The sequence below is a fragment of the Bufo gargarizans genome, chromosome 8 (assembly GCF_014858855.1).
Source record: "Bufo gargarizans isolate SCDJY-AF-19 chromosome 8, ASM1485885v1, whole genome shotgun sequence".
Classification (NCBI taxonomy): domain Eukaryota; kingdom Metazoa; phylum Chordata; class Amphibia; order Anura; family Bufonidae; genus Bufo; species Bufo gargarizans.
In genome coordinates, this window is record NC_058087.1 from 130357663 (window position 1) to 130384546 (window position 26884).

General features: G+C 46.6%; 1 protein-coding gene across 1 annotated transcript in view; it reads right to left on the reverse strand.

The window, feature by feature from the left end:
• The window catches only part of MPG (N-methylpurine DNA glycosylase), a 106099-nt gene extending 86186 nt beyond the window's left edge, over nucleotides 1–19913 (reverse strand). Inside the window, exon 1 of the mRNA XM_044304330.1 lies at nucleotides 19891–19913. The gene's annotated coding sequence lies outside the window, so the exon portion shown is untranslated. The remainder of the gene's footprint in view (nucleotides 1–19890) is intronic.
• Between the last annotated feature and the right edge of the window lie 6971 nt (nucleotides 19914–26884).

Below are 26884 nucleotides of genomic sequence, written 5' to 3' on the forward strand. Positions count from 1 at the left end.
TGGACACATGGCACGAACTGACACTTTACGATTTGGAGGTGCTGGCCTGCCCTGCTGCCAGCATTTTATCAGAGCGGGTATTTTGTGCTGCTAGGGGCATAATAACTGATAAGTGCATCCGACTGTAAACTGAAAATGCAGACAGGTTGACTGTTATCAAAATGAACAAGGCCTGGATTGCCACTGACTTCTGTACTCCACCAGAGGAAAGCGGCTGAACATAAAGGCACTTTAAATGTGGCTTTTATGGTAAATTGAATACACTGTATTCCCATGCACCCCTTCCACCACAAAAGGGTATATGGTTCAATCTTCCTTTTCTCGTCCTCCTCCTCCATCATATCAACATGCTTATTAGGCTGCCCTCGCTCCTATTTTAGAGGGTCAGCTCAGCAGCAGGCCCTCAATCATAATTGTTTCCATGGTCAGATCAGCAGCAGGCACTCGCTCCTAATATTTTAGAGAGTCAGCTCAGCAGCAGACCCTCAACCATCATTTTTTCGATGGTCAGCTCAGCAGCAAGCCCTCACCCATAATTTTTTCCATAGTCAGATCAGCAGCAGTCCCTTGCCCCTAATGTTTTAGAGTTTCAGCTCACCAGCAGACCCTTAACCATAATTGTTTGGATGGTCAGCTCAGCAGCAGGCCCTCAACCATAATTTTTCCATGGTCAGCTCAGCAGCAGTCCCTCAGCCATAATTTTTTTCATGGTCAGCTCAGCAGCAGGCCCTCAACCATAATTTTTCCCATGGTCAGATCAGCAGCAGGCCCTCGACCCTAATGTTTTCGAGAGTCAGCTCAGCAGCAAACCCTCAACCATAATATTTTTGATGGTCATCTCAGCAGCAGGCCCTCACCCCTAATGTTTTAGATGGTCAGCTCAGCAGCAGACCCTCACCCCTAATGTTTTAGATGGTCAGATCAGCAGCAGGCCCTAGACCTTAATGTTTTAGAGGGTCACCAGCAGGCCCTTGCTCCTAATGTTTTTGAGGGTCACCAGCAGGCCATCAATCATAATTTTTCAAGGGCGTGTATGATGCCCTCATTTATGTGTAATAAAGGGTGTATTGGAGTGCCGGTTCCTTCTAATTTTTGGCAGCCCTTTCACAGTGCATAGGCTTTATGAGTGTAGGAGTCCCACTACCTGAACAATTGTACCACAATGTGAATGAGGCCCTCATGTGAATGAGGTACTACTCGGACAACATAGTTCCTAGCAGCTACCTGGGAGTCCAAGATGCATCCAGACATCCTCCCCATGCTGTTCCCAAACCATTTCAGAGGTGTTTCCATCAATTTCTGACCTTTTCAAGTGAACCAGACACCCTCCCCTCTTTAGAGCAGGGGGTGCCTGGTTTAATGCTCGGTTTCTCCCATTGACTTCCTGTAATGACCGGCAACACGCACAGGGAGGAAAACAGGGAAAGCCCTGCCCAAGGGAGAGGGAAAGGTGGTGACCCCTAACTCACCTTGCAGCTGGCACCTGCCTGCCCTGACGTCCCTAGACGGGTTCCTCACCCGTGCGGCGATCACGTGCCTAAACCCTGGCTTTCCCTGAAATGAGCCCTAGATAATGAACGGGCCGGTGGGATCGCTAGTCCTCACCACTGCACTAAGAGGGAAACACCAGGGAGAGGACAGACAAACACAGACAAACACAAACACCCAGGTGGACGGCAACAATTGTCCACAAAGGTCCAACAGGGATCCGGAGGGTAGCGTTCTAAGGCAACACTCAGAAAACGCAGCAACACAGCTCCAGTGGGTCAGAATAGATGTCCAGGCAGGAAGCTCTATATCTGGCAACCAGAGAAGTGTGAGAGGGGAATATAAGGAGGATTGGGAGTGCTGGACAAGGAACAGCTGAGAGAAGGAGCTACGGATCCCTGAGTGAACCAAAAGGGTTTGTAAAGCAAAACCAGAAAGCTACAATAAGGAAACTTCCCTATCTGACATAGAGCGTGCAGCCAACCGCTGCGACCTCCTGACTCCGGGTACAACGGAGTCAGGCGAGGCTCTTGACACCCTCGTGACAGTACCCCCCTCTCTACGAGGGGCCTCCGGACACTCAGGACCAGGTCTCTCAGGATGAGAGGCATGAAAAATCTGGACTAGCCTGTCGGCGTTTACCTCAGACGCAGGAACCCACATTCTTTCCTCGGGACCGTAACCTCTCCAGTGCACCAGATATTGGAGAGAGCGGCGGACCCGACGAGAATTAACAATTTTGGATATCTGAAATTCCAAACTACCATCCACGACAACAGGAGGGGGTGGCAGCGGTGACGGTTCTAGAGGTAGAACATATTTTTTGAGTAACGACTTATGAAAGACATTATGGATTTTAAAAGTCTGAGGTAACTCCAGGCGAAAAGCCACGGGGTTGATGATGGCTACAATCTTGTAAGGACCAATAAACCTAGGACCCAGTTTCCAAGAGGGAACCTTCAACTTGATATTCCTAGTAGACAACCACACATAGTCATTCACTCCTAGGTCCGGACCTGGCGACCGTCTCTTATCAGCCATGCATTTGTATTTACCTCCCATATTTTTCAAGTTAGCTTGCACCTTCTGCCATACTGATGAAAGAGATGACGAAAACCGTTCCTCTTCGGGAACCCCAGAAGACCCCCCCTCTTTGAAAGTACAGAATTGGGGATGAAAACCATATGCACCAAGAAAAGGTGACTTGCCAGTGGATTCCTGACGGCGATTATTTATGGCAAACTCAGCTAACGGTAAATATGACGACCACAACTCTTGGTTTTCAGACACAAAACATCTTAGATATGTCTCCAGGTTTTGGTTGGTACGCTCAGTCTGTCCATTCGACTGAGGATGGAAAGCTGAGGAAAAGGACAAGTGAACCCCCAAATGGGAACAAAAAGCTTTCCAAAATTTAGAAATAAACTGGGTTCCCCGATCCGAAACAACATCGGAGGGGACCCCGTGAAGCTTCACGATCTCACTGACGAATACCTGAGCAAGAGTTTTAGCATTAGGTAGTGCGGGTAACGCAATAAAGTGTGCCATTTTGCTAAACCTGTCCACTACTACCAAAATCACTGTTTTACCCGCAGACAAAGGTAAGTCAGTGATAAAATCCATAGACAGATGTGTCCATGGTCTATTGGGAATGACGAGTGGTAATAGAGACCCTGCAGGACGTGTATGTGAAACTTTTGCGCGCGCACAGGTAGAACAAGAAGACACAAAATCCAATACATCCTGACGCAACCTTGGCCACCAAAAACGACGAGACAATAGCTCTAAGGTTGCTTTACTACCCGGGTGCCCAGCAAGAGCCGAATTATGATGTTCCTTTAATAATTCGAGACGTAGGTTCAACGGTACAAACAATTTCTCTGAGGGGCAAGAGACCGGGGCGTCCCCCTGGGCCTCTAACACCTTCCCCTCCAAAGCAGAGTGTACCGCAGAGACAACCACTCCTCTTTGTAGAATGGGTACCGGATCACTCACATTACCCCCTCCAGGGAAACAACGAGATAGTGCATCAGCCTTGGTATTCTTTACCCCAGGACGATAGGTAATCACAAAGTTAAACCTGGTAAAAAATAGCGACCACCTAGCCTGTCTAGGGGTGAGACGCTTAGCTGATTCGAGGTACAGCAGATTTTTGTGGTCCGTAAACACAGTGACGGGGTGGACTGCCCCCTCTAAAAAGTGACGCCACTCCTCAAACGCAAGTTTAATAGCTAACAGTTCCCTATTGCCAATATCGTAGTTCTGTTCTGCTGCAGATAGTTTTTTAGAAAAGAAAGCACAAGGACGCCATTTGCCAGGAGACGGACCCTGAGACAGCACAGCCCCCACTCCCACCTCTGATGCATCGACTTCAACAATAAAAGGCTGAGAGACATCAGGTTGGACTAGTACAGGTGCTGAGGTAAACCTCTCTTTTAGAGAGGAAAAAGCAACTTTAGCGGCGTCAGACCATTTAGAAAAATCAGTCCCCTTCCTAGTCATGTCAGTAAGGGGTTTTACGATCACCGAATAATTTTTAATGAATTTCCTATAGAAATTCGCGAAGCCCAAGAACCGTTGTAGTGCTTTGAGGTTCTCAGGAAGATCCCAATCCAAAATTGCCTGGACCTTCCTAGGATCCATACGGAAACCTGACGCAGATAAATAATAACCTAGGAATTGTATCTCCTGAACGGCAAAAACACATTTTTCAATTTTAGCATATAATTCATTCGTCCGTAGGACCTGTAGTACTTGTCTGACATGCTCCTCATGTGTTTTCAGATCAGACGAATAAATTAAGATATCATCTAGGTATATTAACACAAACCTGCCGATTAGATGACTAAAAATGTCATTAACGAAATGTTGAAAGACAGCAGGGGCATTGGTCAGGCCGAAAGGCATAACTAGATTTTCATAATGCCCCTCAGGGGTGTTAAACGCTGTCTTCCACTCATCCCCCTCCTTAATACGAATCAGATTGTAGGCCCCCCTAAGATCGAGTTTGGAGAACCACCTAGCACCCGCAATCTGGTTAAACAGGTCAGGAATGAGAGGAAGAGGGTATGGGTCTCGGATGGTTATCCGATTTAATTCACGAAAATCTAGGCAAGGACGCAGGCCCCCATCTTTCTTTTTAACAAAGAAAAACCCTGCAGCCACGGGTGAAGAAGAGGGTCTGATGTGTCCCTTAGCCAAACTCTCGGAGATATAATCCTTCATGGCTTGTCTCTCTGGACCTGAAAGATTATATAACCTGGTCTTGGGTAATTTTGCGCCGGGAATAAGGTTAATCGGGCAATCATAAGGACGATGAGGTGGTAACTTCTGACAACCCTTTTCAGAAAAAACGTCCTCAAAGTCCGAAACAAATGTAGGGTAGTTATGGAGGCGACTAAGCAATTTTCTCTGCACGGCTCACTCCACTCCAATATCTCCCTGGCCTGCCAATCCACCACTGGATTGTGCGCTACCAACCAGGGAAGGCCCAGCACCACCGGAGTGGGAAGCCCCTCCAGAACATAACATGAGAGCATCTCGTTATGGTGGTCCCCTACCCGAAGGTGTAAATTATGAACGATGTGGGTGAGGTTTCTCTGAGACAGAGGAGCAGAATCTATAGCAAATATGGGAATAGGTCTCTGTAACGTACAGAGAGACAAACCCATAGTGCGGGCAAAATGGGCATCTATCAAATTTACCCCTGCTCCACTGTCTAGAAAGAAAGAAATAGTCTCCGTCTTATCACCAAAAACAATAACCGCTGGCAACACAAATTGCGATGTACGTATGGAGGAAACGTATACCCCCCGGCTGACATCCTCCACACAGCCTGGGGTTAGTAGTTTTCCGACGTTTTTTTTGTTTCTGAGGAAAGAAGGACAGACGTTAATGAAATGACCCCTCTCCCCACAAAAAAAACAACCCCCACGCCTACGGCGAACCTCAGGAGGACGGACCTGACGAGTAGTTCCTCCTAGCTGCATAGGCTCGTCTAAGTCCGTACAGACTAACTGCTGCTTGGGAGGGGTTACCAATGGCTCCGGTTTTTTCAACCTGTCCCTAAGGCGTCTATCTATACGGATAGAAAGGGACATAACTGCATCAAGGGAAAAGGGGGTCTCATACAATGCAAGCGCATCCTTAACCCTTTCGGATAACCCAGAGCAGAACTGACTCCTGAGAGCCGGGTCGTTCCATTGGGTATCCGTAGCCCACCTACGGAAGTCAGAGCAATACTCCTCTACCGGCCGCTCTCCTTGTAGGAGTCTCCGTAATTTTGATTCAGCCAGTGCGACTCGGTCAGGGTCGTCATATATGAGACCCAAGGCCCCGAAAAACTCATCCACTGACCGAAGAGCCTTGGAATCAGTAGGTAAAGAGAATGCCCAGGACTGCGGGTCCCCCTGCAGCAGGGAAATAACAACACCCACCCGCTGTTCTTCATTACCAGAGGAGTAATGACGCAGTTTAAAGTATAGTTTACAGGCCTCACGGAACGTCAAAAACTTGTCCCTTCCCCCAGAAAATCTGTCAGGGAGAGGGACCTTGGGTTCCGCAACAACCTGGTTACCAGTAGCAACCGCTGGGCTTGCGGCCTGTTGTAATTGCTGCTGTTGCTGGAGGACCGACGCCTTCAATCCTGCCACCTCCAAAGACAGGCCATGAAATTGTTCGGACAGAGCAGCAATTGGATCCATACTGGATTCTAAGTAGGTAAAAAAATTTTTTTTTTTTTTTTTTTTTACCTACACAAAAATAAGGGCCAGATATAATGTAATGACCGGCAACACGCACAGGGAGGAAAACAGGGAAAGCCCTGCCCAAGGGAGAGGGAAAGGTGGTGACCCCTAACTCACCTTGCAGCTGGCACCTGCCTGCCCTGACGTCCCTAGACGGGTTCCTCACCCGTGCGGCGATCACGTGCCTAAACCCTGGCTTTCCCTGAAATGAGCCCTAGATAATGAACGGGCCGGTGGGATCGCTAGTCCTCACCACTGCACTAAGAGGGAAACACCAGGGAGAGGACAGACAAACACAGACAAACACAAACACCCAGGTGGACGGCAACAATTGTCCACAAAGGTCCAACAGGGATCCGGAGGGTAGCGTTCTAAGGCAACACTCAGAGAACGCAGCAACACAGCTCCAGTGGGTCAGAATAGATGTCCAGGCAGGAAGCTCTATATCTGGCAACCAGAGAAGTGTGAGAGGGGAATATAAGGAGGATTGGGAGTGCTGGACAAGGAACAGCTGAGAGAAGGAGTTACGGATCCCTGAGTGAGCCAAAAGGGTTTGTAAAGCAAACCCAGAAAGCTACAATAAGGAAACTTCCCTATCTGACATAGAGCGTGCAGCCAACCGCTGCGACCTCCTGACCCCGGGTACAACGGAGTCAGGCGAGGCTCTTGACACCCTCGTGACACTTCCATTGTGCTCGGGTGCTCAGTAGAGCACCCGAGCATCCCAAGGTGTTCTACTCGAGTATTGGAGTTCTTTGGTGCTCGATCAACACTACCCAAGATACTCTATTCCAGTGATCTCCCCTGTTAGCATGTCAAGACTATAGTATAGGGGCAGAATAGGGCTAAGCACAGTCTGGCACCCAACAGGTCACCCTTACCAAGTCAACAACTTAATGGTTAGGTCTGTGAGGATTATTGCAGTCTTTCAACAATTTTATCTAGGGTCATTGCATGTCCATTTGGTCTCAGAGCCATGAAATAAAACAGCAGCCAATAATCTATATAACTACAAGTTTTTACTTAGCTGGCTGATGCCACTGTGCACCCTATGTATTTTGTCTTCATCGATTAATGCGTTATCATTTCCATTGCATTATAGCATTATACTGTGTTTGTTGCCTTTATAAATGGTTAATGCTTTTATGATAATTTATTAAAGGTTACATTTTATTCAGTCTCACCCTCTGGAATGATGTGTTATAGTTTCTGGTGAGTTTACCAATGGTCGTATACTTGGTGAATTATTCTTTAACACCTCAGTTATTTAGCGACAGCCCAGGACGTTTATAGTGGCTATATCTTGCCACAATACCTTTGATATTAAGTGTTTTATCTGATGTATGTGCCTCATGTAATTTTTTGGGGCATCTATTTCCATCATGCCTTTCTTTCCTATTATCTGATTAGTGGTAATACATTTTGAATAATAAAGATTATTATATATTTTTAGAAGATATAGTCCCATTTGATCTTTTTTGCTTAGGATCTTCAAGATACCTTTCATATTATCATCATATCATTTTTCGGACCAAGATTCTATGCAGAATCATTTACCCAACCTGTGTATGGTGCTGGTGCTGGGCAGCCCAAGGTTACATTCACGTTCAGTAAGCATCCCTAGTAATAGCTGCTGGCAGATGCTACAAGTGCATCTCAGATAAAGGATTAGATATTCTTTGCCCTTCATCTTGCTTTCTACATCATGCCTTGGTAGCACAGCTCTTAAAATAAGGGAATCCTCCAGGCACTCTTAAAGTAAGCAACTGTTAAGAATTACAAAGAACTGAGGGGGTCATTTATTAAGACTGACATATGAGACACCGCTCTTAATAAGCCCCTGTACTGGCAGTGGATCCACCGCAGTTATGGAGAGGCGGTGGCCTCTACATAACTTCAGTGTATCCAGTGGCCGTCTAAATGTAAGCCATCTAATATAAGCCTTATTTTAACCACTTCCCGACCGCCCATTCACTATAAACGTCCTGGGCTGTCGCTAATCGTGCAGCTGCTGTGCCAGGGGCCCGCTGTCAGTGACATCAGGACACCCAGGGAGAAGGTTCCTGGGTGTCTCTGCCTTCTATATTGCTGCATACACAGCACTGAATAAGCGCTGTGTATACAGCAAGGAAGCAATGTGCCGCTTCCTGTCCCAGCCCGATGGTCATGTGATTGCCTGGGTCGGGAGAGTGCAGGAGCTGACGGGTCTTACATAGACCATAATCAGTCCTGCAGTAAGGTTGTACAGCGTAGTATAATGCTGTACAGCCTCTCTGGGGGATGAATTTCCCCTGTAACTGGGGCTATTATGTCAGCCCCAGTTACAGGAGAAATCAATATATGAGAAAAAAATAATGAAGTTAAATGTCCCCCAGAGGTCTTGTATGAACTTATGGGGAACACAAAGTGTAAGAGAAAAATAATAGTGTTTTATTAAAAATAAATAAATAAAGTTTCACATGTAAAAAAAAAAAAATTTAAAAAATAGAAAAAATGTGTTTTTTATATTTTGTATCACCGCGTCCGGAACGATCGGCTATATAAAAATATCACATGATCTACCCCATCAGGTGAACACTGTGATGGGGGCCCGCTGTCAGTGACAGCAGGGCACCCCAGAGAGAAGGCAGGGACTGTTCCTGGGTGTCCCTGCCTTCTAGATTGCTGTATACACAGAACTGAATGAGCGCTGTGTATACAGCAAGGAATCATGTTCCGCTTCCTGTCCCAGTCTAATGGTCATGTGATCGCCGGGGCCGGGAGAGTGCAGGAGCTGACGGGTCTTCCATAGACCAAGATCAGTACTGCACTAATGCTGTACAGCCTCTCTGGGGATGTATTTCCCCTGTAACTGGGGCTACTATGTCAGCCCCAGTTACAGGAGAAATCAATAGTGAGAAAAAATAAATGTTATCCCACAGTATAGTATCGAGATGGAAACCACAAATCTACTTTGCTACATATTAGGCCTCATGCACACGACTGTTGTGTGCACCCGTGGCCGTTGTTCCATTTTCCGTGATTTTCTGCGGACCCATTGACTTTCAATGGGTCCGTTGAAAACTCGGAAAATGCACCGTTTGTCATCCGCCTCCGTGATCTGTGTATCCTGTCCGTCAGAAAAATATGACCTACCCTATTTTTTGGACGGACAACGGTTCACGGACCCATTCAAGTCAATGGGTCCGTAAAAAAACATGGACGCACACAAGATTGGCGTCCGTGATCCGTGTCCGTAGGCTACTTTCATACAGACGGATCCGAAGATCCGTCTGCATAAAAGATTTTTCAGAGCTGAGTTTTCACTTCGTACATGACTGCCCCCTGCTGCCTGGCAGCACCCGATCTCTTACAGGGGGCTGTGAGCCGCACAATTAACCCCTCAGGTGCCGCACCTGAAGGGGTTAATTGTGCGTATCATAGCCCCCTGTAAGAGATCAGGGGTTGCCAGGCAGCAGGGGGCAGACCCCCTCCCTCCCCAGTTTTAATTTCATTGGTGGCCAGTGCGGCCCCCCGGCCCCCCTCCCTTTATTGTATTATCATTGGTGGCTAGTGTGCGGCCCCCCTCCCTCCCTTTATTGTATTATCATTGGTGGCCAGTGTGCGGTCCCCCCCGCCCCCCTCCCTCTATTGTATTATTATTGGTGGCCAGTGTGCGGCCCCCTCCCCCCTCCCTCCCTCTATTGTAATAATATCATTGGTGGCCAGTGTGCGGCCTCCCCCCCCCAATCATTGGTGGCAGCGGAGAGTTACAATCGGAGTCCCAGTTTAATCGCTGGGACTCCGATCGGTAACCATGGCAACCAGGACGCTACTGCAGTGGTGCAGTTTAATATTTTACATAGACTTTACGTTACCCCCCTTTGGCTTAAGAGATGTGGTATTAGGAGCGATTCCAACTGCCCGAGGTGTGATATTTCTGACGCTGATTATTTGCATATGTTCTGTAGTGATGGCCCGAACTATTCGCCGGCAAACAGTTCCTGGCGAACATAGTTTGTTCGCGTTCGCCGTGGCGGGCGAACATATGCGATGTTCGGTCCGCCCCCTTCACATCATCATTGAGTAAACTTTGACCCTGTACCTCACAGTCTGCAGACACATTCCAGCCAATCAGCAGCAGACCCTCCCTCCCAGACCCTCCCACCTCCTGGACAGCATCCATTTTAGATTCATTCGGAAGCTGCATTTACAGTGAGAGGAGGGACAGTGCTGCTGCTGCTGCTGATTCAATAGGGAAAGCGTTAGCTAGGGCATTGTTCTGTGTCCACAGAGTACTGACAGCACCCCAAAAAGCCCTTCAGGTGTGCTTTTTTTTTAAAATATATCTATATATATATATATATATATATTTTGCAGTTGCCTGGCTGCCCGTGTGTGAGAGGCTGCAGGCTCAGTCACAGACAGCACGTGCACACCATTCATACAGGGTGTGACAGGAAATACCTTGCAGATAAATATAATATAAAAAAAATGTGTCCCAGTGGGCATTATTCCAGGGCCAGTGGAAATCACAGCACCACGACCACGACGGCCCCTGCGGGGTGGCCTGCCTCTGCCTGTCATTTTTTTTTAGATAAGTGGTACTATGCGTGCAAGGTACTGTGCCACCCTATATAAGTGGTGGGCAGTGGGCAAAGTAGTACAGAGGCCACGTACCCTGAACCCAAAATATTCGGAGAAAATAGTTGACTGGCTTGCACAGGACACCCAATCTTCAACAGCTTCCGCTAAGAACCTTAACGCACCATCCTCCTCCAGTTCAGCTTTGGTCACCTGCTCTCAAGTTACCACTCTCCCGCCCGCCGCCACCACCACCACTACCACCACCACTACCACCACAGCCACCACAGCCGCTTCACTTGATCCCTCAGAGGAGTTATTTACACATCAGTTGGATGAAATTAGTGATGCACAACCATTATTGCCAGGGGATTTAGATAACAGGGATATGTCTCAGTCAGGCAGCATTACACACATGGATGTACAGTGTGATGATGATGATGATGATGTTGTACCCGTTGCTGCTTCCTTTGCTGAGGTGTCAGATACAAGTGAAGTGGTTGATGATGACGATGTGTCCGTGGATGCCACGTGGGTGCCTGCTCGAAGAGAAGAAGAAGAGGGGGAAAGTTCAGAAGGGGAGACAAAGAGAAGGAGGAGACGAATTGGAGGCAGGGGGAGGTCGTCACAAGGAGCTAGTGGCACAGTCAGACAGCATGTATCTGCACCCGGGGACAGCACTCCAATCAACGCATGCTGTTGCCACCACCAGAATGCCGTCATTGCAAAGCTCAGCAGTGTGGCATTTTGTTTGTGTGTCTGCCTCTGACAACAGCGATGCCATTTGCAACCTGTGCCAAAAGAAACTGAGTCGTGGGAAATCCAACACCCACCTAGGTACAACTGCTTTGCGAAGGCACATGATCGTACATCACAAACGCCTATGGGATCAACACATGATGACGAGTAGAAGCAGTACACAAGCTCAAAGCCACCATCCTCCTCCTGGTCCAGCATCTTCAGCCACGTCAACCACTGCTGTCCTCCTTGCCCCCTCTCAATCACCCGCCACTCTGCCTATCACCTTCAGCAGTTCCATCTCATCTGCCCACAGTCAGGTATCTGTAAAGGAAATGTTTGAGCGTAAGATGCCAATGTCACAGAGTCACCGCCTTGCCCGGCGTCTGACAGCTGGCTTGACGGAACTCTTAGCCCACCAGCTTTTACCATAACAGCTGGTGGAGTCTGAGGCCTTCAAAAAATTTGGCGCTATTGGGACACCACAATATATAGGCAATCCCAAACCTCTACTCAGTGATTGAAAAGGAAGTCATGGCATCTCTGGCATACAGTTTTGGGGCAAGGGTCCATCTGACCACTGATACCTGGTCTGCAAAGCACAGTCAGGGCAGGTATATCACCTACACTGCGCATTGGGTCAACCTGCTGACGGCTGCCAAGCATGGAATGCGTGGCTCTGCAGCAGAGTTGGTGACACTGCCACGACTTGCAGGCAGGCCTACTGCCACCTCCTCTACTCCTCCTACTCCATCCTCTTCCATAACCTCCTCGGCTGAGTCCTCTTCTGCTGCGGCGTCTGGCTGCACATCAACTGAATCCCCCCAGCTCCCCAGGGGCTATTCCACTTCCCAGATACGACAGTGTCACGCTGTCTTGGGGTTGACTTGCCTGAAAGCAGAGAGACACAACGAACCAGCACTCCTGTCCGCCCTGAACGCACAGGTGGATCAGTGGCTGACCCCACACCAACTGGAGATCAGCAAAGTGGTGTGTGAAAATGGAAGCAATTTGTTGGCGGCATTGAATTTGGGCAAGTTGTCACATGTGCCGTGCATGGCACATGTGTTGAATCTCATCGTAATGGGGTCTTTCATGCTGTCATGTCTGTTGAGGGACCCTTGTATAAAAAGGATGAAGGAGAACGACTTGTACTGAGTGGCCACACTACTAGACCCCCGGTATAAGCAGAAAGTGGCGTAAATGTTACCAAATTACCGGAAGTCAGAAAGGATGCAGCAGTTCAAAACCAAACTAAAAAATATGCTTTACACAGCTTATAAGGGTGATGTCACAGCACAACGGGAATCCAACAGGGGAAGAGGTGAAAGTAATCCTCCTCCTATCACGACCACGGCGGCAAGGACAGGACGCTTTACAGATGTATTGTTGATGGAGGACATGCAGAGCTTTTTCAGTCCTACACATCGCCACAGCCTTTTGGGATCCAGCCTTAGAGAACGACTCGACCAATAGGTAGCAGACTACCTCGCCTTAACTGCAAATATCAACACTCTGAGGAGCGATGAACCTCTCTTGACTACTGGGTGTGCAGGCTTGACCTGTGGCCTGAACTATCCCAGTTTGCGATAGAACTTCTGGCTTGTCCCGCTTCAAGTGTCCTGTAAGAAAGGACCTTCAGTGCAGCAGGAGGCATTGTCACTGACAAAAGAAGTCACCTCGGTCAAAAAAGTGTTGATTACCTCACCTTCATTAAGATGAATGAGGCATGGATCCTGAAGGGACTGACAGTAGGGGATACGTTTGACTAACAAAAGGCCTGATGACATGCCTTGGCCTCAAAATGGTCCCCACGCTGCTGTATTTAATGTCTGCATACTGGATGACTTTCTTGAATTCTCCGCCACCAACTAGGGTTCAAGCCGCAATGTTTTAGTCACCTTTTGTCACGGAAGGTGTACAGGAAACTAAAAGACACAAAATGAAGATCCGACTGACTGGATCCAAAACTAGGGAACAAAAGGGAGAGCCCTGCATAAGACCTGGCTTTCTCCCTAACTGCTCAGCCTATGCAAAAATCTCAATGGTAGATGATCGCATATCCTCGTACCTCGACTGTATAACACCTGAACACCCTATAATAGTGAGGGGACACGACCACCGGCTCCCTACACTTGATACGGAGGGAGTCAGGGTCACTTGGGATCCAGCAAACAGGAAAACACAAATGAACGAACAAAACTTGAATCTGTAGAAGACTCAGAAGTAGGATCAGCATGCACACACTCCAGGAAGTAATATAAACCGCAAAGTGATGCAGTATGGGGAGGGATTTAAAGGGATGCAATCAGTGCAACTACATGACAGCTGAGAGAGGCTAACGAGATGAGAAAATGAAAGCAAAACAAAAGGAACCTGTCACGACCCTTGGTCATGGTCGTGACTCCTTGGGAGCCGCATGCAGTTATCCGCGGTCTGGTGTTGTCGCAACCGCAGCTGGGGGCACTTAGTGGTTTGCCTCAGGTGCGGTTGCCGCGAATAACAGGCATGCGTGCGGTTGCCCTTGGCAACGTGTTTTGGTGTGCACGTCCTTCGTCTGTGTTTGTGTGCACTTCCTTGTTTGTTGTGCACGAGGTGATGTTTAGTATGCACCTGGACTCCTCCCTTCACCTGCGGTTGTCCGCGGCAACGTCTGGTGATGTTTGCATGCTGTGGAAGTGTCTCGGCCTGTTGGCTGTTCTGGAGGACACGGTTGCCACGCATGCCGTTGCCGTCGGAGACAGGTGAGTGAGGTTGTGTGCTTTCCCCTTTATGTGAGTTTCCCTTCTGTGGTGCTGGAAGGGTTAATTTCCTTCCCAGTGTGTGTGATGTCACTGGGTGTGGTTGACTGGTGGGTGTGGCCTTTTGGCCTATATAGCCTGAGTCTCTTGCAGGCTTCAGTAGGTTGCTCTCAGCCATGCTGGCTGGAGCAGCCTCCTGTCTCCTCCATCTGCCTGGTGAGGACCATCCTTCTGGTCATAAAACCTTGTTAGTAAAACTTTGTTACCTTGTCTGATGTTATGTTTCACGGTGTTATCTAGGTGTGTATGTGGTTGCTGGTTTGTTGCACCTTATGGTTCCCTGGTTCCCCGTGTGATGTATGGTGTGTGCTGTAGTCCTTTCTGTTGTTGTAGACAAACAGCACTTTTGCATGTGTTCCGGGCTGTGTGTTTGTGGCAGGTAGGTGAGGTTGTAGTTCCACATACCTGCCACTGCCATAAGTTGTATTGGATTCCCCTTATTACCAGCTTGGCCTTTCTAGGCTCCTGTTCCTCCGTGTTCTGGAGGAACAGGTAGTCTATCCAGCTCCTAGCCTAGGGACCTGCGGAGGGATAGTAGGGACCCGAGGTTCCTGCGCATGGGTCCTCCTACCCTAAAGGTCGGCCCATGCAGGTTAGGAGTTAGGGTCAGATCAGGGAGACTTTAGGAGGTGACCTGCTCCCTGATCCTTTGGTCCTGGCCTTGCAGCGACCAAACATCTACGGGTACCGCACGGCTGGGGGTTTCCCCCACCTCCAGCCGTGACAGAACCTCAAGGAGGAGGTTCTGAAGGACGTCTGTCAGAGCTTCTCAGATGTCTGGTGGTGACAGTACCCCTCCTTCTACGAGTGGACTCCGGACACTCAGAGCCCACCTTCTCAGGATGGGACCTATGGAAAGCCCTGATGAGACGAGTGGCCTTAGTGTCCGTCACTGGGACCCACATCCTCTCCTCAGGACCATAACCCTCCCAATGAACGAGGTACTGGAGAGAACCGCGGACAACACAAGAATCCACAATCCTAGAGACCTGAAATTCAAGATTACCATCAACCAAAATCGGAGGAGGAGGCAAAGACGAGGGTACGATGGGTTGGACATAAGGTTTTAATAAGGACTTATGAAAAATATTACGGATCTTCCAAGTCTGAAGAAGATCAAGACGGTAGGCAACAGGATTGATGATGGACAAGATTTTGTAAGGCCCAATAAACTTAGGACCCAACTTCCAGGAGGGAACCTTCAATTTGATATTCTTAGTAGACAACCACACCAGATCACCTAATTCAGGTCCGGACCAGGCACACGTCTCTTATCCGCCACACGCTTATATCTCTCACTCATGCTCTTTAGATTATCCTGAATCTTTTGCCAAATAGATGACAAAGACGAGGAGAATCTGTCCTCATCTGTTAAACCAGAAGACCCCTCTCCAGAGAATGTCCCAAACTGCGGATGAAACCCATATGCACCAAAAAATGGTGACTTATCATAGGACTCCTGACGACGGTTATTTTAAGCAAACTCAGCAAGGGACAAAAAAGAACACCAATCCTCCTGATTCTCCGCCACAAAACAGCGCAGATATGTCTCCAGATTCTGATTGACGCATTCTGTCTGACCATTCGACTGCGGGTGGAAAGCAGAAGAGAATGACAACCGAACCCCCAAGCGAGAACGGAAAGCCTTCCAGAATCTGGAAACAAACTGCGTGCCCCTATCAGAGACTATGTCTGAAGGAATACCATGCAATTTGACAATGTGATCAATAAATGCCTGCGCCAGCGTCTTAGCATTGGGCAAACCAGGAAAAGGAATGAAATGCACCATTTTGCTAAAACGGTCAACCACCACCAGAATCACAGTCTTCCCCGAGGAACGAGGCAGGTCCATAATGAAGTCCATGGACAGATGTGTCCAAGGACGGGAAGGAATGGGTAACGGAAGGAGAGGACCTGATGGCCGTGAATGAGGGACTTCATTCATGAGGGACTGGCACGAGCGCAGGTCTCGCAGGCTGCCACAAAATCCTCAACCGACTTACGAAGCGCCGGCCACCAGAATCTCAGAGCGATGAGATCCACTGTGGCTCTTGCCCCCGGGTGCCCAGCAAGGACAGTAGCGTGGTGTTCCTTAAAAATCTTGTGTCTTAAAGCGAGAGGCACAAACAACCTCCCAGGAGGACAAAGATCAGGAGCCTCTGACTGGGCTACCTGAACCTCTGCCTCCAATTCAGGATAAAGAGCAGAGACCACCACACCTTCAGCCAAAATGGGACCCGGGTCTTCAAAATTCCCACCTCCCGGAAAACAACGTGACAGGGCATTCGCCTTCACATTCTTAACCCCAGGGCGGAACGTGACAACAAAATTAAACCTTGAAAAGAACAAAGACCATCTGGCCTGTCTCGGGTTCAGACGCTTGGCTGACTCCAAGTAGGCCAGATTCTTATGGTCAGTAAACGCGGTAATAGGGTATCTGGCTCCCTCTAGCCAATGGCGCCATTCCTCAAAAGCCAACTTGATGGCCAACAACTCCCTATCTCCCACATCATAATTTCTCTTTGCGGAGGAGAGTTTATTCGAGAAAAAGGCACACGGTCGCCATTTGGCAGGAGAGGGACCCTGAGACAAGACCGCACCCACACCTACCTCAGAAGCATCAACCTCAACTATGAAGGGTAGAGAAATATCAGGTTGTACCAAGATGGGAGCGGAAGCAAAACTCTCCTTGATATTAGAAAAGGCCTTACGCGCCTCTACCGACCAGGAGGAAAAATCTACTCCCTTTCTAGTCATATCAGTGAGTGGTTTAACAACAGAGGAATAATTCAAAATAAACTTCCTGTAATAATTTGCAAAACCCAAAAAATGCATCAGCGCCTTCTGATTCTCAGGAAGCTCCCACTCAAGCACAGCGCGGACCTTCTCGGGGTCCATGCGAAAACCAGAAGCGGAGAGAAGAAACCCCAGAAATTGAATTTCTGGAACCGCAAACACACATTTTTCCAGTTTAGTGTACAATTTATTCTCCCGCAGGATGAGCAAGACCTGACGTAAGTGTTCCTTATGAGTTTTGAAATCAGGAGAAAAAATCAAAATGTCATCTAGATACACTAATACAAATTTCCCCATTAAATGATTAAAAATGCTGTTCACAAAATGCTGAAAGACGGCTGGAGCATTCATCAAACCAAAAGGCATAACCAAATTCTCAAAATGGCCCTCAGGGGTATTGAAGGCCATCTTTTCCAACTTGGAAAAAACTTTAGCCCCAACAATCTGGTTAAACAGGTCCGGGATCAGAGGAAGCGGATAAGGGTCGCGAATTGTGATACTGTTCAGCTCCCTGAAATCCAGACATGGTCTTAAAGAACCATCTTTTTTCTTAACAAAGAAAAAAACAGCGGCAACAGGTGACTTCGAGGGTCGTATGTGTCCCTTTCTCAGACTCTCAGAGATATAAGCATGCATAGCGACCCTTTCAGGTTGGGAGAGATTGTATAAATGAGATTTAGGCAGCTTGGCGCCTGGGGTGAGATTAATAGGGCAATCGTACTCCCTGTGCGGGGGCAAGTCCTGAACACCACTCTCAGAGAACACATCCGAAAATTCTGAGAGAAAAGATGGTACAGTCTTAGTAGAAACCTCAGAAACAGATGTCGTGAGGCAATTCTCTCTGCAAAAGTCACTCCAACCATTTATTTGCCTCGCTTGCCAATCAATGGTGGGGTTATGTTTAGTGAGCCAGGGTAACCCCAACACTAGAGGAGTAGGCAACCCGCTTAGGACGAAACATGACACATCCTCAACATGAGTATCACTCACAATCAAACGGATATTGTGAACTATGCCCTTTAACGATTTCTGAGAAAGTGGAATGGAATCAATAGCAAAAACAGGTATATCCTTTTCCAAAGTGCATACCTGGAAACCATGAGTTATCGCAAATTGACTATCAATGAGATTGACAGCTGCTCCACTATCTACAAAAATCTCACAAAAAAAGGTTCTTGCTCTCTAGCGCCACCCTGGCAGGTAGGACAAAACGGGAACTACAAGCAAACGGAAAACCTTCAATTTCCGCATCAACCTTGCCAATAGTAACAGATGGAACGTTTTTAGAGGATTTTTTTCTTTTTGTTTCTTTATTACTCTAAAAAAACTGCCTGAATCTCCTAGAGGGACAAACATTTGCCAAATGATTTATACCTCCACAACAGAAACAAACCTTCCTATGAGAGCTGAATCCTCTATTGTCAGAGGCAAGCAAACCCAGCTGCATGGGCCCCTGCTCAGAAGGGATTGAGAGCGACTGAGACCCCTGTGCACTGTCCTTGGACTGAGTATGACAGGAAGGAGTGATCTCTCCTCTCTCTCTAAGACGCCTATCAATACGAACGGCCCGAGACATGGCAGGGTCCAAGGAGGTAGGTCTCTCATGAAAGGCAAATGCATCTTTCAATCCCTCTGAAAGACCATGGCAAAATTGACTTTGGAGCGCAGCATCATTCCAACCAGTATCAGCTGCCCATCTCCGAAATTCTGAGCAGTATATCTCTGCGGATTGTTTACCCTGACATAAGCAGTCTAGACTCAGCCAGAGCAATACGATCCGGATCATCATATATCTGACCCAGGGCTAAAAATAATTCATCCACTGAACGGAGGGGCTGTGCCCCCACCGGAAGTGAAAAGGCCCAGGACTGAGCGTTATCCCTGAGCAGCGAGATGATGATCCCCACCCTCCGTTCCTCATCACCAGAGGAATGGGGATGGGGAAGTAGGCGAAAATGGAGTTTGCAAGCCTCTCTAAAACGAACAAAATTCTCACTACCCCCGGAGAACGTATCCGGAAGCGAGATTTGGATCCATTCATAACGGATGCAGACGGTTGTATTATTATGACGGAAGAGTTTTTGCTGATCCATGACGGATCCAGCAAAAACACTGGTGTGAAAGTAGCCTTATAGTAAAAGCAAAGATGCAAGGCAGGATCAAGAACAGAATATGGCTAAAGTATGTAACCAGGATCAGTATAGTACTATACAAGGAGATAGTGCTGACAGTCAAGAAGCACAAACCTGAGGTTCAGGGGAGACCTAAGATGATTCAACTGTGTGATGTAACTGGGCTGTGCTGGTTGCCACAGCAGAGAACAGCGCTGGGTTGCAGAGAGGTGAGTAACATTTGCCAGTCCAATCTTATGAGTCACGCTACAGCTTCATGTTTAAACACCTTATGTGTTGGATCTCACTCTTAGTTTATACTAATCAGATGTCTGATTTATTGTTAAATAATCCAGCAATGTTCTTTTTTGCAGAATGCTTGAAATTTTGTTTACAGAAACTTTGGCCTTGTGGCATAGAAACATCATCCTATTGCTACATGAAGTGTCATCTGGACTTTGCCTGTATTCCCTTAGTGATCAGATTATAAAGAAGCCACATTTTCCATCTTTTGTTGTAAAAATAAAAATGCTTATTTTTGAGTGTGTGTCTGGTTTTGGAAAATGTGTATGGGACATAGTTCAACAGTTTCTCTCACTTAAGATGAAAAATGGAAAGGATTATTAAAAGGGGTTTTCCAGTACTTACATATTGATGGGCTGTCCTCATGATGGGTTATCAACATCAGATTGGTGGGGGTCTGACACCCAGCAGCCCCACAGATCAGCTGTTTTGGGTATCCAGAAACTATATAGTGGAGGGATGCAGCAAAGCCCAGCAGAGGAGAGGACAGGAGTGATAGTAGCAAGAATTATGGTTGTAGTTGGGACTCACTCTGTCTCACTCTGTGCTGTGCAGTGATAGGAAAGACACACCTTTCTTCCCTTCATGGCACACCCGGGTCATGGGGTTCTTCTGCCTGATGGTAGTTAGGGGTGCCCTTGATGGCGATGAATTGCAAAAATAATTTATTTTAAACTGCATCGAATATTGTTTAACCCATAATTTCTTCTGGTACAGTGACTCATTTTACTTACAGACGTCTGGAGTGGCGATAGGTGCGAAATTCGCACCCAGTTTCGCCGATCTTTTTATGTCCTACTGGGAAAAAAATTTATAACCCCAATCATACAGAAAGTAGGAGCAGGAGGTATGTTGATTCTTTGGAGAAGATACATCGATGATTGCATGTGTATCTGGAAGGGTGATGAGTCTTCTCTAAGAGCGTTCATTCAGTATATCAACAATAATCAATGGAACATCAAATTTACGGAGGAGAGTAGTAAAGTTAGGTTTAATTTCCTTGATTTGGAAATATCTATCATCAATCAACGACTTACAACTAAAACCTTATTCAAGCCTACAGATAGGAATGGCTATATCGATGCCACTAGTTGTCATTATAGCCCATGGCTACAGGGGGTCCCCAAGAGTCAGCTCCAACGCATAAAAAGAAATTGCTCCCACCAGGCAGACTATGAGACACAGAGTGAGATCATTGTAAATAGGTTCAAAGAAAAGGGTTATAATGAGGAGGTACTACAAGATCAAAGAAGGGTAATTGGTGAAAACCAAGGTGGAATAAAAACAGCTAGAAAGAAAAACACTGATAGATTCAAGTGGGCATTTAAAACTGTGTATTCATCTTCTTGTCCTGAGATCAAGCAGGCAATCAGGAAGAACTTGAGAATATTGAAGAATGACGAGGTCATTGGGCCTCTGATCCCAAACAAACCACCTTTTATTTTTAAGAGGGCACCCACTGTACGGAACAAAATAGTAAGAGGATGTCTAAAAGCAAAGACCAAAAAGTCCACCAAAAATAACTTTGTGTGGTGTGGTTTTTGTTTGGGTTGCAAAAATAGATCCATGATGGATAAAAAGTGTAGTACTCAGAATACTATATCTTCCTGCTCCAATCAAAATGAATTGCGCATGAGAGGACAATTATCTTGTGAGTCCGCAGGGGTAATCTATGTTTTAGAGTGCCCCTGCGGGCTACAATATGTTGGTAGAACCTTAAGAAAATTAAAAACTAGGATTGGTGAACATATAGGCAATATAAAACGGGGTCTTGAGTCACACAGTGTATCTGCACACTTTAAAAAAGTCCACCAGAAGAATCCTGCCGTTTTAAGATTTGTTTGAGTTGAACATGTGCAGGAAAATTGGAGAGGTGGGGATGCGGTACAACAGATCAATAAAATCGAGGCAAAATGGATATACGAACTGAATACCCTGCAACCTAAAGGCCTAAATACAGGGAGTGCAGAATTATTAGGCAAGTTGTATTTTTGAGGATTAATTTTATTATTGAACAACAACCATGTTCTCAATGAACCCAAAAAACTCATTAATATCAAAGCTGAATATTTTTGGAAGTAGTTTTTAGTTTGTTTTTAGTTTTAGCTATTTTAGGGGGATATCTGTGTGTGCAGGTGACTATTACTGTACATAATTATTAGGCAACTTAACAAACAACAAATATATACCCATTTCAATTATTTATTTTTACCAGTGAAACCAATATAACATCTCAACATTCACAAATATACATTTCTGACATTCAAAACCAAAACAAAAACAAATCAGTGACCAATATAGCCACCTTTCTTTGCAAGGACACTCAAAAGCCTGCCATCCATGGATTCTGTCAGTGTTTTGATCTGTTCACCATCAACATTGCGTGCAGCAGCAACCACAGCCTCCCAGACACTGTTCAGAGAGGTGTACTGTTTTCCCTCCTTGTAAATCTCACATTTGATGATGGACCACAGGTTCTCAATGGGGTTCAGATCAGGTGAACAAGGAGGCCATGTCATTAGATTTTTCTTCTTTTATACCCTTTCTTGCCAGCCACGCTGTGCAGTACTTGGACGCGTGTGATGGAGCATTGTCCTGCATGAAAATCATGTTTTTCTTGAAGGATGCAGACTTCTTCCTGTACCACTGCTTGAAGAAGGTGTCTTCCAGAAACTGGCAGTAGGACTGGGAGTTGAGCTTGACTCCATCCTCAACCCGAAAAGGCCCCACAAGCTCATCTTTGATGATACCAGCCCAAACCAGTACTCCACCTCCACCTTGCTGGCGTCTGAGTCGGACTGGAGCTCTCTGCCTTTTACCAATCCATCCACGGGCCCATCCATCTGGCCCATCAAGACTCACTCTCATTTCATCAGTCCATAAAACCTTAGAAAAATCAGTCTTGAGATATTTCTTGGCCCAGTCTTGACGTTTCAGCTTGTGTGTCTTGTTCAGTGGTGGTCGTCTTTCAGCCTTTCTTACCTTGGCCATGTCTCTGAGTATTGCACACCTTGTGCTTTTGGGCACTCCAGTGATGTTGCAGCTCTGAAATATGGCCAAACTGGTGGCAAGTGGCTTCTTGGCAGCTGAACGCTTGACTTTTCTCAGTTCATGGGCAGTTATTTTGCACCTTGGTTTTTCCACACGCTTCTTGCGACCCTGTTGACTATTTTGAATGAAACGCTTGATTGTTCGCTTCAGAAGCTTTTCAATTTTAAGAGTGCTGCATCCCTCTGCAAGATATCTCACTATTTTTGACTTTTCTGAGCCTGTCAAGTCCTTCTTTTGACCCATTTTGCCAAAGGAAAGGAAGTTGCCTAATAATTATGCACACCTGATATAGGGTGTTGATGTCATTAGACCACACCCCTTCTCATTACAGAGATGCACATCACCTAATATGCTTAATTGGTAGTAGGCTTTCGAGCCTATACAGCTTGGAGTAAGACAACATGCATAAAGAGAATGATGTGGTCAAAATACTCATTTGCCTAATAATTCTGCACTCCCTGTATAGAATGGGACATGAAGGCAGTTAGCATGTATTGAACGTGATCACCAGTTTAGATATCTTCAAGTGTCCATCAGCTGCTCCTTATTTAGTATATGTAGGAAAATAGGTGGTTCAGGTACAGGGTGGGTTAATAGAGGTTTTAGCGTGGGGTATTTATTAGGTAGTCCTTAGCACATTAACAGTTTCCATGACATAGGTGTTTTTTTTATATAAGTAGGCATTGGGGTTATCATAATTCCTTTTATTGTATTAAATGTGTAGAAAATATAATGAAGTATGACACCTAGATTATATGTGTGGCTCATGTCCAACTCAGAGTGCGCACACTGACACTGTGCTTTAATGTGTTCGTTAAAGTCATGTACCTTTTCCACAATGTAGCAATGTGTTGGCGATTTTTCATATAAAAAAAAAAAAATCTTCATACGATTTTATTGTATGCTTTAAAAGGGTCGATTTTATCATGCGATTTTAAATAATCGAATGTTTATTGAATGTATACGATTTTACAATGTGATTTTAAATAATCGAATGTTTATCGAATGTATACGATTTAAATAATCAAATGCTTATTGAATGTATATGATTTTAAAATGCGATTTTAAATAATCAAATGTTTATCGAATGTATACGATTTAAATAATCAAATGTTTATCGAATGTATACGATTATATGTGAATTGGAATTCAGGAAACAGGATCTGACATAAGAGTTGGGAGGTATAAGAACACAGCTTTGGCTGATTAGTTTGTAACGCCCCAGATGAAGCAAAGGCGAAACCCGGGTCGGGCATCTACACACGCTTTTTACCTATTGATGTTTGTAAGTACAATAAACTTTACTGAATATTAAACACCCTGGGTATTGCACTATGTTCTGTTTCTCCTGAAGGAGAGGAGGAAAGAAACTTTGCTGGTCGGTATCGGGATTGTTATTGGAGATGTGCCTGTAACATCGTGGAATCTCCATAGAATCTTCCTGTGAGTGAAACGCCTGCCTGTGGAAACCTAGCACGGACCTACACATATGTACTTTGGCTGATTTTCTGGAGAAGGGACTTACTCCAATTTCTGGGACTGCTGCTTCACTTCTTCCTGATATCACATAGAAATTTTCTTTGTGTCAGGAAATAATGCTGCCCGTGTAACAGTAGCATAGTTCTTTACTGCAGAATAAATTTCAGTACAGTATTTTGCATGCAAGGACTGGCAGTTCCTAAACTAGAGCAATTTCCACAGATCTTACATGGTATATGGCTGCAGTCGGAATTAAGAGGCACAGATGCCTCTTTAGAGCAATTTTCCTTAGGCCTCATGCACACGACAGTTTTTTTTCACGGTCCGCAAAAACGGGGTCCGTGGGTCCGTGATCCGTGACCGTTTTTTCGTCCGTGGGTCTTCCTTGATTTTTGGAGGATCCACGGACATGAAAAAAAAAGTCGTTTTGGTGTCCGCCTGGCCGTGCGGAGCCAAACGGATCCGTCCTGAATTACAATGCAAGTCAATGGGGACGGATCCGTTTGATGTTGACACAATATGGTGCCATTTCAAACGGATCCGTCCCCATTAACTTTCAATGTAAAGTCTGGAGTTCTTTTATACCATCGGATTGGAGTTTTCTCCAATCCGATGGTATATTTTAACTTGAAGCGTCCCCATCACCATGGGAACGCCTCTATGTTAGAATATACTGTCGGATATGAGCTACTTCGTGAACCTCAGATCCGACAGTATATTCTAACACAGAGGCGTTCCCATGGTGATGGGGACGCTTCAGGTTAGAATACACTACAAACTTTGTACAAGACTGCCCCCTGCTGCCTGGCAGCACCCGATCTCTTACTGGGGGATATGATAGCACAATTAACCCCTTTAGGTGCGGCACCTAAAGGGGTTAATTGTACTATCATATTCCCCTGTAGGAGATCAGGGCTGCCAGGCAGCAGGGGGCAGCCCCCCCCTCCCCAGTTTGAATATCGTTGGTGGCACAGTGTGCCAACCACCATCGGCCCCCTCCCTCCCTCTATTGTATTAAATCGTTGGTGGCACAGTGTGCCAACCACCATCGGCCCCCCTCCCTCCCTCTATTGTATTAAATCGTTGGTGGCACAGTGTGCCAACCACCATCGCCCCCCCCCCTCCCTCTATAGCAGTAACATTGGTGGCAGTGTGCGGTCTCAACAGTAGAAGATTCATACTTACCGGCTTGCTGCTGCGATGTCTGTGTCCGGCCGGGAGCTCCTCCTACTGGTAAGTGAAAGGTCTGTGCGGTGCATTGCTAAAGAACTGTCACTTACCAGTAGGAGGAGCTCCCGGCCGGTCACAGACATCGCAGCAGCAAGCAGGTAAGTACGAATCTTCTACTGTTGAGACCGCACACTGCCACCAATGTTACTGCTATAGAGGGAGAGGGGGGTGGCGGGGGGGGGGGGCGATGGTGGTTGGCACACTGTGCCACCAACGATTTAATACAATAGAGGGAGGGAGGGGGGCCGATGGTGGTTGGCACACTGTGCCACCAACGATTTAATACAATAGAGGGAGGGAGGGGGGCCGATGGTGGTTGGCACACTGTGCCACCAACGATTTAATACAATAGAGGGAGGGAGGGGGGGGGCGATGGTGGTTGGCACACTGTGCCACCAACGATATTCAAACTGGGGAGGGGGGGGGGTCTGCCCCCTGCTGCCTGGCAGCCCTGATCTCTTACAGGAGAATATGATAGTACAATTAACCCCTTTAGGTGCCACACCTGAAGGGGTTAATTGTGCTATCATATCCCCCTGTAAGAGATCGGGTGCTGCCAGGCAGCAGGGGGCAGTCTTGTACAAAATTTGCAGTGTATTCTAACTAGAAGTGTCCCCATCACCATGGGAACGCTTCTGTGTTAGAATATACTGTCGGAAATGAGTTTTCACAAAGTGAAAACTTAGATCAGAAAAAGCTTTTATGCAGACGGATCTTCGGATCCGTCTGTATGAAAGCAACATACGGCCACGGATCACGGACACGGATGCCAATCTTGTGTGCATCCGTGTTCTTTCACGGACCCATTGACTTGAATGGGCCCGTGAACCGTTGGCCGTGAAAAAAATAGGACAGGTTATATTTTTTTCACGGCCTCGAAACACGGATCACGGGCGCGGTGTAAAAACGGTGCACAAGCCGAGTTTTCTACGGCCCCATTGAAAGTCAATGGAGCCGCAGAAAAAAACGGAAAACGGCACAACGGCCACGGGTGCACACAACGGTCGTGTGCATGAGGCCTCACACTGCTTTTCTCTAAATGACGTACTTCAACATCCAGGAAGAGATGTGCAACATTCCTCTTTCTCTTTATATAATGCAACCACAGGGCGGAACCCAGAGTCAGACTATGCTTTTCACCATTTCACAGGTTGCTGTGGACTACAGTTTTTCTTCTGTGGGATGTAGGTTCTCTTCTATAACTATAACTAGATAGAATGTTTATAAACTATGCCCAGTAGCCTGAGGCTTACTTCTCCCAGATGTGTAGCTATGGAGACTCAAAGGTCCTATTTAGACAACTCTTATCCACAGAACTTCTACTCTCACCTTATGTTATACTTCTGGCACGCTCCTTAGTATATCCTTGTTCGTTTTCTCTGCTTGTTGCAGCATTCTTAGCCTGTGGCTTATTTAATACAGGGCAAGGGTCAGCTATATCTGCTCACTGTTTCACTCTAGACTAGGCTGGAATGGTTCTAGCCTGCTCTTCCCTCTCTGAAGAAGATCCATTATTTATGGGAGAGGCTTAACTGCGATAAGTGGGTGAAGCGCCTCCCCTGACCTAGCTGGCTGTGTT